This window comes from Heterocephalus glaber, unplaced genomic scaffold, assembly GCF_053883595.1.
Source record: "Heterocephalus glaber isolate CG9 unplaced genomic scaffold, H.glaber_assembly_v1.0 deba00001509, whole genome shotgun sequence".
Classification (NCBI taxonomy): Eukaryota; Metazoa; Chordata; class Mammalia; order Rodentia; family Bathyergidae; genus Heterocephalus; species Heterocephalus glaber.
This window is the reverse complement of record NW_028258325.1, coordinates 31,685,919-31,695,011: the sequence shown is the minus strand read 5'-3', so window position 1 is coordinate 31,695,011 and position 9,093 is coordinate 31,685,919. Positions and strand designations below refer to the sequence as shown.

Genomic DNA, 9,093 nt, shown 5'->3' with positions numbered 1-9,093 from the left:
TAAAGGCATATTAACCAGGAAATGTCGTGTCTTTGCGGCTTGGTAGGCTACAGTCTTCCGTAGTGAGTTTTTGTCGGTCCATCCCATTGTGGGAACAGCAGCCAGGAACCCTTTCTGCCCTGTTCGGGGGACCTGACTGGAGACAGGAAGCTGCTGTGAGCGGCGCGACACAATGAGGGTCAGTCCCGTGAGGATGTAATTTCAGGGGAGACGCCTGTTGGAAGTTCTGACAGCGTCAGGGAATCAGGAACTGCTACTGTGGGAAGCTGGTTTTGAAATTCCTTGTGCCATTTGTTTAATTTTTTTCCAATCCATTGCCCACAGAGGGAACCTGATCACCAACACACTCTTTATTTTTCTTGACTTATTTTCCTTCCTTTTCTCATATTCCTACTTTACCACTGACTCCTGGGGGAACCTGTCAAACTCCTTTTGCTCAGAAAAATAAACAAAACAAAACAAAACAAAAACCCCTTGCTGTGGCATCTGACTCAGAAGTTCCAGTGGAAGAGCAACAAGGTCACAATGTTCAGGGTCAGAGGCGAGCGAGCTCGTAGAAAATTCGCCAGCCATCAAGCTGGTCCTTTGGGAAGCAGGGGACTAGGTTATCCCTGACATCTGTTCCAAACATAAGTTCCTTCCTGTCAAGAATATACCTGGTAATGCAACACATACAATTATAAATGAATCATCTACGTTTTTCTTTTATTTCGTTCTTTTTTTGGTACTGGGGATTGAACTCGGAACCTTGCGCTTGCGAGGCAGGAGGTGGAACCACTGAACTAAATCCCTGGCCCCTGTTTTTCTTTTTTTGACAGAATCACAGGAAACAGATTTTACCAGAATTCCTAGTTATGGGGCACAATTCTGTAACCTTTCTTCAAAAGCAAGTACTGTCTATGATGTCACACATGCAATCATCTAATGATGAATAATAAAAAGCCATTTTAGGACCGCGGTTTCTGCTTCCCCCTCCCTCTGCTTGGTGCCTGCCGCCGCCGCCCCTCCCTGGCCCCGGGAGGGGCCGCGGAGCCCCCGACGCCCATACCGAGTCGCGCAGGTGGCGGGATCAGCACGAAATAAATCAGAATGAGTTATGCAGAAAAGCCGGATGAAATCACAAAAGATGAGTGGGTGGAAAAGCTCAATAACTTACATGTCCAGCGGGCAGACATGAATCGACTCATCATGAACTATCTGGTCACAGAGGGCTTTAAGGAAGCAGCCGAAAAAATTCGAATGGAATCTGGAATCGAACCAAGTGTGGATCTAGAAACACTTGATGAAGGGATCAAGATTCTGGAGATGACTCTGAAGGGTCAGATTCAAGAGGCCATCGCTTTGATCAACAGCCTCCATCCAGAGCTCCTGGACACAAACCGGTATCTTTACTTTCATCTGCAGCAACAGCATTTGATTGAGCTGATCCGCCAGTGTGAGACTGAGGTGGCCCTGGAGTTCGCCCAGACACAGCTGGCAGAGCAGGGCGAGGAGAGCAGAGAGTGCCTCACGGAGATGGAGTGCACACTGGCCCTGCTGGCCTTTGACAGCCCCGAGGAGTCACCCTTCGGAGACCTTCTCCACATGACCAGAGGCAAAAGGTGTGGTGTGAAGTTAACCAAGCTGTTCTAGATTATGAGAATCGTGAGTCAACACCCAAGCTGGCAAAATTACTGAAACTACTACTTTGGGCTCAGAACGAGCTGGACCAGAAGAAAGTAAAATATCCCAAAATGACAGACCTCAGCAAGGGTGTGATCGAGCAGCCCAAGTAGAGCTGGTGCAGGCAGACCCTGGCACTGCTGTGATGGCACAGGACTCACCTCCCCTCTGACTGTGACGGAAAGACTTTCCCTGCAGTAGAGAACCCTTCACCCCTTTGTACTTTTCTTTTTGACCTGGAATCTTTTTTTAAAGGGAACGTGTCCCTTTTAAATGCTGGCAAACCCACGGGAAAGACACTTTAGGAGTCTGGCGGTCTGTGCCCTGTGGCACATCCTCAGGATTTCGACACGTTGCTGGCTACTGTCCCAGTGCTCCTGGTGTTTCTGATCCCTGCGGGTTTACCTTGTCATTGAGTGCTGCATTATTATGGAATATCGATTAACTTAAGGCTCCCATTCAGAGCACATGAAGAGCCCTGATCATTCTTTCGCTTTGTTAGCTCGCAGGCAGACAGGAAGTTTGTTAATTCTCCTCAGTCCTGTCCAGCCTTTATTTTCAGTGTTTCCTTACCCCTTGTTTTTCATTTATTTTTTGTTTTGTTTTTCATAGGAAAAAATATATAAATTTGTAAATCCTAAAAAAAAAAAAAAAGCCATTTTAATTATCCATACTAAAGAAAAGACACCCTTGTCTTTATATGCTTTTTCCTATAAGAAATATTACAATTGGTTGTCCTAGAAAAATGCTATAAAGACTACTGAGCCAAAAAATATAGACAACCAGTGCTGGAAAAATGGTCAGGCAAGCCATAAGAGGTCCTTGAAAATTTGCTACAGTGCATATATCTATTAACTTTTAAAATTTGTAGGTTTTTGTTGTTTGGTGTGTGGTAGTGGGGATTGAGTCCAGGGCCTCTGCACTGAGCTACATCCCCAGTAATTTTTTTTTTGTTACCAGGGACCGAACTTAGGACCTTGTGCTTGCTAGTCAGGCAGCGGAACCACTGACATCCCCAGCACTTTTAAAAATTATTATGAGGCATGATCTCACTAAGCTGCTTGTTGGCAAGGCTAGGCTGGAGCTTACTATCCTCCTGCCTCAGCCTATACCCTAGCTTTTGGGACTTTTCTCATTCAAAATAAATATTTATAATCATAATGATTGTGTATTCATATTTTTATACCCTTTCTCGAATACCCCCTGACTCCAATGGATGAGAATTCTGACCCACAAAACTGGAACCTACCAGGAGCATCTCTGACTAAATTATATTGCATTTCTGAGACTGCCTGCCCATCCCTGCCAGCCTATCCCTTCTTTCCTCCACACTTCCAATAAGGTTGTATTTCTCCTTGATTTTTTTTTTTTGTCATTCTCACTTAGCAAGATAATCTCCTATTTAAGCCCAGCCAACTTGTATTAAATTCTTGTAAAATCAGCAGCAGCAATTTTTACCATCCCCAGCAGGCAAAAGATTTGTATGCATATTAAATTTGGTCTAATTAAAAGCTCAAATACAACCAATTGTTTCCTCCATTCTTTATTAGGGAAAAGAGGCTTCTAAAAGAAATGAGTAAGATGCCTCCTTTCTCATTTCAGATTTTCAGTTCAGCCTTTTACTCAACCATTTTATTGTTAATTTTAAAAAGAGAGAAAGAGAAGCTCTGATGAGTATGGCTGAGAGCTTCAGCTTATGGAAAAAGAATACGACAAATCTAGGCTGGGTTGCACAATGTTACAAGGATTTTCACAGTAGTGATGGAGGAAAGCAGCTAAGGAGACTACACAGGCAGCATGTGACTGTACTAGCTAGACATCTCGCAGATGTTTTCTAGTCTAATTTCTTGCTGAATAGAACCGAATTACTCAGTTATAAAACAACAATGATTTTACAGCCTGATCTAGGCGTCTCTTTTGCTTTCTTATTAGTTCTTCTTCCTTTTACCAAGCTACATCAACATCTACTTTAGGGCTGGGGATTTAGCTCAGTGGTTTCATCACCTGCTGCGCAAGCACAAGGACCCGAATTTGATCCCTGGTACCAAAAAAAAAAAACAAAAACAAAAAACATCTACTTTAATGTGTTTAAGTTGTGATTTTAAATATGCATGTATTCTTGCACAACATATATGTTTCCTTTTGTATGCTTACCTGTATCTAATTTCTAGGAATGGTATGTGATATTACTCGTTCCCTACTTTTCTCGCTCAATACTATTGTGAGTTCTATCAATGTTTTTACATGTGTCCTTTGTAGGTTTCTTGGGTAGACAGTGGGCATATCAGCTCCCGTTCTGTTTCACTATTACTAGCTTTGTCTGCTGAAAGAAATTAATTTTGTTACAGTTACCAGATTGTTTCTGCATTTTCAGCCTTGTGGAAAAAATCTCTCCACCCATGAAGATTTCAATGTCTTTTGTTTTGGTTTGGTTTTTGTTTTGTTGTGGTACTAAGGATTTGAACCTAAGGCCTTTGCACTGAGCTATATCCTCAGCCCTTTTTCTTTATTTCTTATTTTGTGGGTCTTACTAAGTCGCTGTTGCCCAGGCTGGGCTTGAAGTTGCAATCCTTCTGCCTTAGTCTCCCAGTGTGCTGAGATTCCTGCACATGCATGCACCACTAAGCCTGGTTCATGGTTTTTGTTTGTTTTTTTCATCAGACATCCATCTTTGTATGTGATAAAAGGTAGCAAATCCAACTCTTTCTCTGACAGTGATCCAGTTTGCACTTCATTTCCTAAGTAGTTCGGCTTTCCTCCATTAATATTTGGCTACTTGCCTTACCTATCAAGAACTATGGGTCCATTTCCCTCTATAGAGAAAAGCTCTTGTATATTACTGAGCAAAAACTCTGGATATGTGAAAATTGAATACAATGCTGTTAAGTAAATCTTCAGTTATAAGACCAATAGAATACTTGGCCCCAGGAACAACCCCGTCTTGGCACTGACACCTAGGGCACTGACTGATAGCCTCTCGGTTTGAGGTAGCCAGAAGCCATGTGGGGGCTGGGAGCACACACCGTGAGCTCCTGGGACAGTGAGGAGGGGCGGAGGTCCCTTTGGGCACAGAAACAGCTTCTGCTCACCTCTCATTCAGGCCCCAGGCAGCGAGCAAAATGCATTACTTAATGCGGCTGCCTGGCATATGTGCCAGATTTAGGGGACCAAATTAAAGTAGCACTTAGAAAGGAATTTGGAACTTTACATATTAAGAAAAAAAATGAATGGAGAGTTAGGCAATTATCTCATGAAATTTTAAAAAAGGTATAGCCACACTGAAAATCCAAATAAGAAGAAAGGAAATAATCAAGATGGAAATTAATGGAATTAGCTCCTAATGAACTAACAAAAAGCACATCAGAACATTAATGAACAAAACATACTTGGCTGTTTGAAAACAATTGGGAAGACAGACTTCTGGCAAGGCTAAACAAGAAAAGAGAAAGGAAGACATGAATACACAAAATATGTAATAAAAGGAAATAACTGCAAACCTTGAAGGTAAAAACATTATGAAAAAATTCTATAATGGCTGTTTTTTAAAAAGTAAACATGATAACTTAGGAGAACCAGATAACATTTCTCTGAAAATATAAAAGACAATGATGGAAGAAGAAACAGAATATTTAAATAAGGTCATGATTATTTAAAAACTTCAAAGAGGCCAGACATGGTGGTGTAAGCCTGTAATACAAGCTCTCAGAAGGCTGAGGCAGGAGGATTGCTGTGAGTTTGAAGCCAGCCTGAGCTACACAGCAAGACCCTGTCTCAAGAAACAAAAAACACAAAACCCTCAAAGAGTAAACATAACCTCTTCTTCCCAGGATTTAGCTAAATCAGGGCTTTTTTGTTTTTTGCAAAAAACAGCAATCCTCCTGTTTCAGCCTCCTGAGTCCTGGGACTACAGATACATACCACTATGCCTGGCTCAGGCAGTTTTTAAGATAAATTTTATAAAATTTTTAAGGAAAAATCTCTATCTTTTATAAAATATTTCAGAAAATTGAAAAAAGATGAAAAGTTCCCTACTCAGTTGAAACTAACTAAATAAACATAAAAATAATACTCTGGCCCACGATCTTTAGTAAGTAGTTCAGTAAACTAACCTTTTATTCACAGTAATCAGCTTAGAAAACCCGACTGCTACCTAAAAATCAGACTTGTAAGAAGTCAGACCAGTATCTCTACCAAACAGTCCAGGAAGCCAAACAATAACCTTGTAACAATGAGCCCCAAGTAGCTAGGACCTAATTAATAATTGGCAGCTTCTCTAAGTTTTGTCCCTGTTTCTAACTTACGACAACCAGAGGAAGCTAAACGTGAACCCTAACCTATCACATCCCTTACTTCCAGTTAGCCTGCCTATAGCTTCCCCAGGCCAGCAGGCTCCAGCCTGGCACTGCTGATGCTTTCCCTTCTTCCCCTGCCCAGCTGCCCACTCCCCTGCCTGCCTTTGAGCCTCTGGCACAGTACAAGTGGTGGTGGTGGTGGACTCCCTCGCTATATCCTGCTCTGAATAGACTGCCTTTGCCTGTTCTTTTCTGGTCAGTCTTTGTTATTTCTACACTGTTTAGGATAACAGTAAAAACTTGGAAAGGCAATTATAAGTTTATTTCACTTATTTTCATAAATACAAAATCCTAAATGAAACATCAGCTGGCCAAATTTGATATTTTATTAAAATATACCATAACAGTCAGCTTTCCTATTGCTGACAGAATCCCTGACCTCCACAATTTAAAGGAAAGGTTTAATTTGGCTCATGGTTTCAGAGAGTTCAGTCCATGTAGCTGGTTCCAAGGTAGAAACAGCATTGTGGAAGGGTGATTCAGGGAAGCAGGAGGGGAATAGTGCCAAACAGAAGAGTGCAAGGGATCAGACATAGTACCTAAGGTCATGCCTTTATGACACACCCAAACACACTCAGAAGTACACTAAATCAATCCCCTGGGTGGCTCCCAAGACAATCAAGTTGACACAATTAAGCTTGACTGTCACATATATAGATTTATATATATTGTACACAAGCAAACTTTAAGAAACACAGATGTTTCCACATTAAAAAAGTCATAGTCACAATCATCACAGCCTGATTCTATCACAGTCATATTAATGATCTAAAAGAGAAAAATCATGTGAATAAATAGGTGAAGAAATGGCATTTATTAAAGTTAATACCTATTTACATTAAAATTACTCAGAAATGAAAAAAAGAAAGAAGTCTCTTTACCCTTCTGTACACCAAGAATCCTGTAAAAGAAATCATGCTTGTTGAAGAAATTTTAGATACATTATCTTGAAAATCATAAGACAAGGATGGTAGAAGGATGCCACTAATGCTTACTAGGGCATTGTATAACTTAGCCAACACCATGAAAAGAGATAAAAACATAACAGATGTGAGGAGCGAGAGGAAAAATTAAATTATTATTACCGTAGTTATCACAGGTATAAAAACAGTAGCAATAATATTATCAATCATAGAGCTCATTAGAAAGCTCAGGCATTTGCCAGATACAAGAAGATAATATAAGACAATGGTGTTCTCTATACTAGAAACAAAATATAATAGGAACACAGAGGGAAGAGTAGGCCCACTCCAAACATTTGTGGGACCTGGAGCAAGAACACAATGGAGGTTCCATTGCATATTTAAATATCTAAAATCTAAGCTGGTTGAGGTGGTATGCCTGAAGTCCCAGCTATGTGGGAGGCTAAAGCAAGAGCATCTCTTGGGTCAAATAGTTCAGAGCTAGCTTGAGCAACATAGTGAGATCCTGTCTCTTAAAAAAATCTGTATCTGTATATTCAAAATATATAATGAAGATATTTAGAGTGAACTGTAAAATGGGAGTACATTTAATAATATCTAGCAGTTGGCTTTTCATTGCTTGTGTCACCACACCACCATCTGATAGAGTGGACAGGGTTGTTTCTTTCTGCCAGTGGCGCCATGTCATGATCAGATTCCCTGGAAATACATTCTGAGTCAGAGATGTGCATGCAGGTGTCTTAAGGGGAACAACACTTGTAATAGAGGAGTCTCACAGGATATGGAAAATTGGCTAGAGGAAGCTGAGTAGTTTCATTTAATTTTGGCAAGAATTAAATATAATTAAATGTTCTCATAAAAATAAAACCATTTACAATTGATTTAGCTCAGTGGTTTTGCAGCCAGCTGCACAAGCGCAAGGACCCGAGTTCAATCCCCGGTACCAAAAAAACCAAAAAAAATTCAATATTGTGCTTTGTGTATGTTAGGGTTGACCCTACTTTTTTTTTTCTTTGTCTAGTTTTTAGCACTAGACAGAGATTAGTCTTTAGCACTAGACAATTCTAGATGAGAATTCCTTTGGATTCATTCTTTTTTGAGTTTCGCTGAGCTTCTTGAATCTGTGAGGTTTTTGTCTTTTGACAAATTTGGGGAGTTTTTAGATATTGGTTTCCTCAAATATTTTTCAGTCCTGCTTTTGGGACTCCCATGACCTGAAGATGAGAGGTTTTATGCCCTGGGACCCTGAACCTGTGCTCGCTTTTCCCACCCTATTTAATCTCTGATGTTCAGACTGGGTAATTTGCATTGACTCATCTCAGGTTTATAGGCTGTCTTCTGATCAGCATTCTGTTACTGAGCCTGGGTTTTTTGGTTTTGCTTTGTTTTTATCTCGGATATTATACTTTTCAGTTCTAAAATTGCCTTTTGATTCTTTTTTTTTATATTTTCTATTTCTTTGCTGAGGTTTTCTAGTTTTCCTTTGTTCCAACTCTGTGTTCGTAATTGCTTGCGGGAGACTTTTTGTGATTGTTGCTTTAAAATCTTTGTCAGATAATCCCAACATTTCTGTCATTTGGGTTTTAATGTCTGTTCATTTCTCTTCTCATGAAAGGGAAAGTTTTCCTGATTCTTGCTATTCCAAGTAATTTTGGATTGTATCTTAGAAATTCTGTGTTTTATGTTATGTGGCTATGTCTCCTGTTTAAATCTTTTACTTTAATAGGTTGGCAACCTGTGTAGATGTAGAGCACAGCTCCTGGCCCATATTTGTTAATTTAACTTTCGAACCCATGCAGTACTTTTCTGGTATGCCACATGGTGCTCTACTCAGAGGCCAGTCTGAAACTGGATGGGATTCTGCGTGGTAATTCAACTCTCAAGAACTGTTTTCTGGGTTGATTCTGGTCAGCTGGATGCTTGGGTGCCTCTGAGTTGAGCGTGGGTCTTCGGGCTTAGATTTAAAATACTGTTTTCATCTGCTCCATCCTCTTCGTAATCCTCTCCCCACTCTCTAGTTGAAAGCAAAAAGGGACATAGACTGTCTTTGAGACTTAGTGCTGGGTGGCATTGTCCATGGGGTCCCAGTCCGTAGCCTTTCCTATGGCTTGGTGGTGAGAAGAAGGAGTAAACTATAAAACTTCTGCTAGGACAAA

The 9,093-nt window shown here is 40.6% G+C and overlaps 1 pseudogene; it reads left to right on the top strand.

Annotated features, from left to right (window-relative positions):
- Positions 1-993: 993 nt before the first annotated feature.
- LOC101717290 (glucose-induced degradation protein 8 homolog pseudogene) lies at positions 994-3,185 on the top strand (annotated as a pseudogene).
- Positions 3,186-9,093: the final 5,908 nt, after the last annotated feature.